The sequence below is a fragment of the Carassius auratus genome, chromosome 13 (assembly GCF_003368295.1).
Source record: "Carassius auratus strain Wakin chromosome 13, ASM336829v1, whole genome shotgun sequence".
In the NCBI taxonomy this organism is placed as follows: domain Eukaryota; kingdom Metazoa; phylum Chordata; class Actinopteri; order Cypriniformes; family Cyprinidae; genus Carassius; species Carassius auratus.
This window is the reverse complement of record NC_039255.1, coordinates 20,935,159-20,942,600: the sequence shown is the minus strand read 5'-3', so window position 1 is coordinate 20,942,600 and position 7,442 is coordinate 20,935,159. Positions and strand designations below refer to the sequence as shown.

Sequence of the window (7,442 nt, the reverse complement as noted above, 5' to 3'; positions counted from 1 at the left end):
CTAAGCAGAGGGATTTGTGCAACCCTATGGAATATAGTCGACACATGAGAAATGAGGTAATAATCAATATTTCAGAATAATTCAAACTCAGATATTGGTGTGTGATATCTGAGCTTTAATTATTTGACTACAAATCTCACCTCATAATACCTCCCAGTGATTATTTCCAGGATAAACTGAGATGCTCCCAAGCTGGCTTCTTAAAACTGACTAAATATTTAAAAAGAGCCAAAAGAGCCATTCTTTTGAACGGCTCTTTGAAAGGAACGGATCGCGAAGATCCGGATCCCCTCAAAGAGCCATAAATCCCATCACTAGCTTATAACATGGATGTGGCAATTGTGGTTCACAATCATAGCACCATCAACTACCAGCAGGAAATGTGACATACAGTACAAAGTTCAACAGACTTTGAAATTAAGTTGTAATTATAAATGAAATTATTGATTGAAGAACCTTGAGACATTGATGCTGTTTTGCGGTTTACTGCTATAAAGCTGCTTTGAAGCTATTTTTAATGTACTTTGCCAACCACTAATATTGGCATCCTAATTATGAGCAAAGGTAGCTGTGAAAATAATTCTGCATGGTTTATCCTTTTGATCTTTCATTGAAAAAAATGTAAAACAATGGAAAGTGAGGGAAAAATCTTATTATGAAATAAATGTTTTTCTCTAGTTCACATTAGCCACAATTATTTGCACCCAATTATTGCAACATCCTTTTCCCACGATAACAGCTCTCAGTTTTGTCCTATAATTCCTGATGAGTTTGGACAACACCTGATGAGAGATCAGAAAACATTCCTTTATACAGAATCATTTAGGGTTAATGACAGGGAACTAAAACGGTCATAGCAGATCATTTTGTCATTTTCATTTTGTGCTCAGTAAGACATTTTTGTGTTGATTTTGATGTTTGTTTTTAATCACTGTCCTGATGGAAGATCCATCCAAGGCCTATTATAAGATTTCTAACAGAGTCCGTCAGGACTTTTTTATCTGTTGGTAGGAATACCAACCATGAAGTATATTTAACTGTGGACATGGGCTATTTTTTATCTGTTCACACAAAACCCATCTGGAAAGTTTGCTGCCAAAAAGCTCTTTTTTAAGTTTCATCTGACCACAGAAGCAAGTCCTGTTCAAGGTTCCAATGATGTCTGACAACTGAATATGCTGGAGTTTGTTTTTGGATGAGTGAAATGGATTTTTCTTGAAACATTCATGATCAACATGTGATGATGTAGGGGCTGTTTGATAATTTATTTTAGGCCTTTCCTGACCCCAAGACTCCACCAATCTCTGCAATTCTCCAGCTGTGATCCTTGGGGAGTCTTTAGCCACTCAAACTCTCTTCCTTATCGTGTATTAGGATGATAGAGACACACGTCCTCTTCCAGGCAGGTTTTTAATATATTTAGTTGATTGAAACTTCCTAATTATTTCCCTGATGGTGGAAATGGGAATTTTAAATGCTTTAGCTATTTTCTAACAGCCACTTTCTATTTTGGGAAGCTCAACAATCTTGTTCTGCACATCAGAACTAAATTCTTTCGTTTTACTCTTTGGGCCCTATTTTAACGATCTGAAACGCAAGTGTCAAAGCGCGAAGCGCAAGTAACTTTGTGGGTGGGTCTCGGCGCTGTTGCTATTTTCCTGGCGGGATAAATGGCTCTTGCGCCAGGCGCGAATCGTAAGTTATGACTACAACTATGGATCTATGAGACCGAATGATGACCATCACCATGGTCTTACCTTGAATGACGCCATTCCGCCAGCTCTCCTCGAGACCTAATGTAAACAATGTCAGGTGACTGACCCCTAGTGGTTGGTTCCCTATAAAACATCCGGATGAACCGAACACTTCCTCTTGCCTGGAACGCCTCAGTTCATCCCGAGTGACAAGAAATGGTGACGGTCATCATTCGGCCTCATAGATCCATAGTTATAGTCATAACTTACGATCTATTTCGACCTCACTCAGACCGTCACCGAGGTCTTACCTTGGATGACTAGTGCCATCAAGGTCACGAGGGAATGTAAGCCTCTCCTTCTTTACATCCCTGCTTAGCGGCCGAGAGCAGAATTGTGGACCCAAGCGTAACTGGGTCCGCCACATTGACCCTGTAATACCGGGCAAAGGTACAAGGTGAGCTCTATGATGCCGCTGCACATATGTCCGTTAGTGCCACCCCCTTCAGTGCTGCCCAGGATGTGGCCAGACTCCTGGTAGAATGAGCTACCAGGTTCCCTGGGACTGGTAAGCTCTGACTGGAGTATGTGTGTGCAATAGTGTCTACTATCCAATGGGATAGGCACTGTTTCGAGGCTGGTTTTATCGAAACACAAAAACAACTGAGTGTGTAAATGTCGTAACGACTGTGTCCGCTCAATGTATGTGCGAAGTGCTCGAACTGGACATAAGGTAGCAAGATCAAGTTCTGTACAAGAGAGATCAGGATCAGGTTGAAACGCTGCAAGTTCGATTACTTGATTGATCGTGCAAGTATTAAGAACTTTAGGCAGGAAAGCTGGGTTCGGCCAAAGAGAGACCCCTGAATAGTTTGCCTTCCATCTCAGACAGTCTTCACTTACTGCTAAAGAATGTAACTCACCCACTCTCTTTGCTGAACAGATAGCAAGAAGAAAAACTGTTTTCCACGTCAGTGATTTAAGATCTGCCTGGGCCAGTGGTTCAAATGGGGCTTTAGTCAATGACTGTAGGACCATCCCAGGATGGTGATCTCAGCCTTTTGCCTGGATAGAGGCGACGTGCACCATTGAGAAATTGAGTAACCAACATGTGTTTACCAACTGATGAACCTTCCACAATACTGTGGAAATGGAAAATAGCCGCCACATAAACTCGTACTGTGTTGACTTTTTTTCCTGAGTCTAAAAGTGACTGAAGAATGCATTAAATGGAATTGAGACCACAATTCAGGAGGTCTAAGTTTTTGTCCTGACACCAGTTAGAGAACACACGCCACTTACTCAAGTAGTTATCCCAAGTGGAAGGTGCTTTAGCATTGTTTATGGTTTTCCTTACTGCCTCCTCTAGCTGACAAGAGAGGGGCTCAGTAGGGGCCAAACCCAGAGTTGTAATGTGGCTGGGTTTGGGTGCCAGATCTGTCCCTCCACTTGAGAGAGAAGGTCTGTTCTGGTTGGTAGTGGCCATGGATGGCCCTGTACCAGACGTAGGAGAAGTGGGAACCAATGTCTCTTTGGCCATTTCGGGGCGATCAGTAAGATCTTGCAACATCCCAGATCCACCCTTTTGAGCACATGAGGAATCAATGGTAGGGGAGGAAAAGCGTATAATAAACCTCCCGGCCACTCGTGAGACAGTGCATTCAGTCCCAAAGGCCCTCCTTGGCCACTCAGAGAGAACCACATCTTGCAATGGGTTGTCTCGGCTGATGCAAACAGGTCGGTGTGGGCTCTCCCAAACCGGGTCCAAATGAGATGCACCACCTCCGGGTGTAATTGCCATTCCCCTGGGAGAGGTCCAGTTCGGGAGAGGAGATCGGCTGCGCGGTTCACTTTGCTCTCAGCTCCAGCACATTGATGTGTTCCATAGTCCATGGGAACATCCATGAGCCTCTGACTGATCTTCCTTGCCAGACAGCCCCCCAACCTTTCAGAGAAGCATCGGTTGTCACCACCATTCTCCTCGCTGGTATATTCCCCAGAGGAACACCTTGACCCAACCTGCTGCTGCTTATCCATGGACGCAGAGCCTGAACACATTTCTGTGTGACTTTCAACTTCACTCGCCTGTGTAATTTTGGGTGGAGTTGAAATTTGTTGATCCACCATTGCAATGGTCATGCTTTGAGCAGTCCCAGAGGCACTACCTTTATTGCTGCCGATATCATCCCCAGTAATCTTTGGAACTGTGCCAACTCCATTCGCTTGCCTAAGCGGAAAGATAGTGCCAGGGCAGATAACCTTACTACCCTCTGTGGGGACAGATATGCTGTCATTGTTAAGGTGTTCAAAACTAACCCTACAAATACGGTTTCTTGCCGTGGTTTGACATTGCTTTTTTTGAGATTCACGCGGAACCCAAGCTCTTGTACATGGTTGATAACAGCCTCTGTATCTCTTAGAACCTTGTGACGGCTTGGTGCACAGATTAGCCAGTCGTCCAGGTATGGGAGGATCTTTATACCCACTGCCTGAAGAGGGTAAAGAACGGCTGACACCACCCTGGTAAATACACGGGGAGAGAGGGAAAGGCCAAAGGGAAGGACCTCGAATTGATATGCTTGGCCTTGAAAAGCAAAGCGAAGGAACTTCCTGTGATCTGGATGAATGGACACATGAAAGTATGCATCTTTGAGGTCTAGTGTTGTAAACCACTAATTTGGCTCTATAACCTCCAAGATTTGGGCGGTGGTCAGCATCTTGAATGGCAACACTTTTATGTATGCATTCAGACCTCTTAGGTCTAAAATGGGTCGGAGACCACCATCTTTTTTGGGCACAAGGAAATAGTTCGAATAAAACCCAGTGTGCTGTTCGCAGGGTTGTAGCTGTGTAATTGCCTTCTTCCCAAGAAGGGTTGTTATTTCTTTGGATAAAATTTCTGCCTGGACTGCGTCTTTGACCACAGTTAAGTGAATCCCTGAAAACAAAGGAGGTCGTTGCCGGAACTGGATTCTGTATCCGCTTTTTATCATAGCGAGTACCCAACAATCTGAGATTTTCCTCTCCCAGCTGTCCAGGCATAGCTGGGAGCAGATTCCGGCAGCTCTTCCAGGATTGCTACGCAGTTCCCCCATAGGGGCCTGAGCCCCTGGGGTTTCGCTTCTTTTGTGGTGCATCTCTAACTGATGTACGAGACCGAGCCATTTGTGAATGCCGTGGTGCTTGTCTGGCACTTTGGCTGCTATCAAACCTCTGAGAATGGGTATTTTGTTGAACTCCCATGGTCCTGGCCGACTAAAATGGGGATGATGAGGGGGCTGAAAGCCTCGATATGACTGTCTAGCTGCCTTAGCGGGACCAAACGTGCGTTGCACTGATTCTCTTCTCTTCCGCGCTTGCTCAGCTTTATCAAGTGTCGTCTGGGTGAAACACACGGCCTGGTGTGACGGGCATGTATGTCAGGTCCTTCCTGATAGTATCAGTGTGGCTGAGTTCGACACACTAGGTTATCTGTCTTCTCACACTCTTTCCGGGGGCAGCGTGGGTCATCAGTCACCCGGTCTAGACCCAAGGATGTTAAAGATGCCATTTCACGCTCCACCGCTGGCATTCCGCCCATGCCGGTTTCTGCAGCATATTGTATATTAGCAAAGCGTCTGCAACCAGCATTGAACTGGGGTGCAGCTTTGGGATGATTCCAGGCTTTGCTTAGCATTTGTGAATAGTCCTCAGTAACAGGAATCGAAACAGATGGTTGAGAAATCCTGTAAAGTTGCTAGAATTTGCATCTGGGTGTCAGCTTGAGGTTCTGAAGCCCTTGACCTTCTTCCATCAGAGCAGCTAGGTCCATCATGGACTTCAACAGGAGAATGTTCCCTTCTCCGTTTAAGAGAGCGTGCATCAACCACTGATCCTGATGCACCTCTATCATGATCTGGCCGTTCAAAAAGGCTAGCTCTCTACACCCTCTCTTTGTAGGGAGAACTCAGCTGCGGCCGGGCATGGTTTTCCAATGTCCTCCAGTAAATGGGCCATACCCAGACATGATGGACACTCGCGATGTCCATCCCTAAGAAGCATAGTAGCACGACAATAATGGCACAGAGGTTGACTCATGATTGTTAGAGAGCTGCGTACAGTTGTAGCTCAGATAACACATAGGAATACTCCTGCGCACAGGAGTTTGCCAATGATATGTAAATGTGTGTATACACAATCAAAATTATATATATATATATATATATATATATATATATATCTACTTAATTTCACTGAGCCGCTGCGAACAGTGGAGACAGTGTGATAACTAAATTCCTTGATTCCAAAATTTTTTTTTTTTTTTATGCAACACCTATCTATGCGCGAACGCACAGATAAAGACAGGTGACCGATTCCCCTCCGCTGCGAACAGCAGATCACCAGGTAAACAAATAAACCTCCTTTCAACTGATGTGAATATAGAGCAAAAAGTTACTCACCACATCCATACGCTTCTTAAGCGTCGGAATACAATCCCTACAAAACAAATTTTAACATGAATCAAATTCGTTAAATTGTACTGTAAATAATACCAACCACTCACCTGAAAATATAGAAGAAAATATAGAAGAAAAAGGAAAAAAATACCGCAATCCTCAGGGGCACCAGGCGCCTGCACTATAGTGATGGATTGAATGGGTACAGATTTCCAAATAACAGCGTATACACGCGGATTTCCTCCAAACCGGTCTCTAGAGAGGCGAGAAAGGCAAAGAGGAAGTGTTCAGTTCATCCGGATGTTTTATAGGGAACCAACCACTAGGGGTCAGTCACCTGACATTGTTTACATTAGGTCTCAAGGAGAGCTGGCGGAATGGCGTCATTCAAGGTAAGACCGTGGTGACGGTCTGAGTGAGGTCGAAATAGATCTAAAATGGGTTGGTCTGAAGTAGCTTCATTATTCATAGGTGTGGTTTGGGCGTAACGTGAAATAAACCAATCAGAGCGTCATCCAACATTCCCTTTAAAAGCAGGTGCGCAAATTCCATTATGGATTGATATTATTATGGCGTATTTACCAGGCGCACGCCAGGAGCGGTTCACAGCCGAGGAGACTGATGTTCTTGTAAGAGCAGTGAAAGACAGAGAAGTTGTGTTGTATGGGGATGGGAGAAACCCACCCAAAATACCGTCATGATTTCCGTCATCTCATGTGTTAATATTTTTTTAGTGTAACAATTTATGATTTGCAAAAATAACTGTTGCATCTGTGTAGATTACATGAGCAAAGTGTATGTGAAGTGTTGTGCACGCTATACATTATGGTCAAGCATGCACCCCTAAAATAGCATAATGAACAACGCGCAACGCGCCACTGACTTTAGACTAGGTTTTTTCTGGTCAGTGGCGCAATTGTTTAATGGAACAGCAAAATAGCACCAGGGATTGTTTGCGCCGGAACACGCCTACTTTTTTGCGCTGAACCGCCCAGGGAGCGCAAGTTCATTCACTAGTTTAGCGACGTGCTTCTGTGGAGGCAAAAGCGCGCTTTGCGCGGGTGCAAAATAGGAATGACACATGCGTCGGTGTACAAAGTCAATTGCGCTGGGTGCAAGATAGGGCCCTTTGTGATGGATGATTAAGGGAAATTGGCCTTTGTCTCCTTCTATTTAGAACCATGTGGAACAGGGAGTCACTTTGGTGTATTAAAAAGAATGTGTAAATATGAATGGGAATTTATATATAGAAAAACATTTATTTCATAACGTGAGTTTCCCCCCAAATTCAATTGTTTTACTTTAATGATAG

At 44.3% G+C, this 7,442-nt stretch overlaps 1 long non-coding RNA gene across 1 annotated transcript; it reads right to left on the bottom strand.

Moving 5' to 3' along the window:
- Positions 1-5,986: 5,986 nt before the first annotated feature.
- LOC113113194 (uncharacterized) lies at positions 5,987-6,395 on the bottom strand. Its single transcript, XR_003293562.1, has 2 exons — positions 6,238-6,395; positions 5,987-6,170 (listed from the first exon to the last, which is right to left on the bottom strand). It is a non-coding gene; the product is annotated as an uncharacterized LOC113113194 (long non-coding RNA).
- Positions 6,396-7,442: the final 1,047 nt, after the last annotated feature.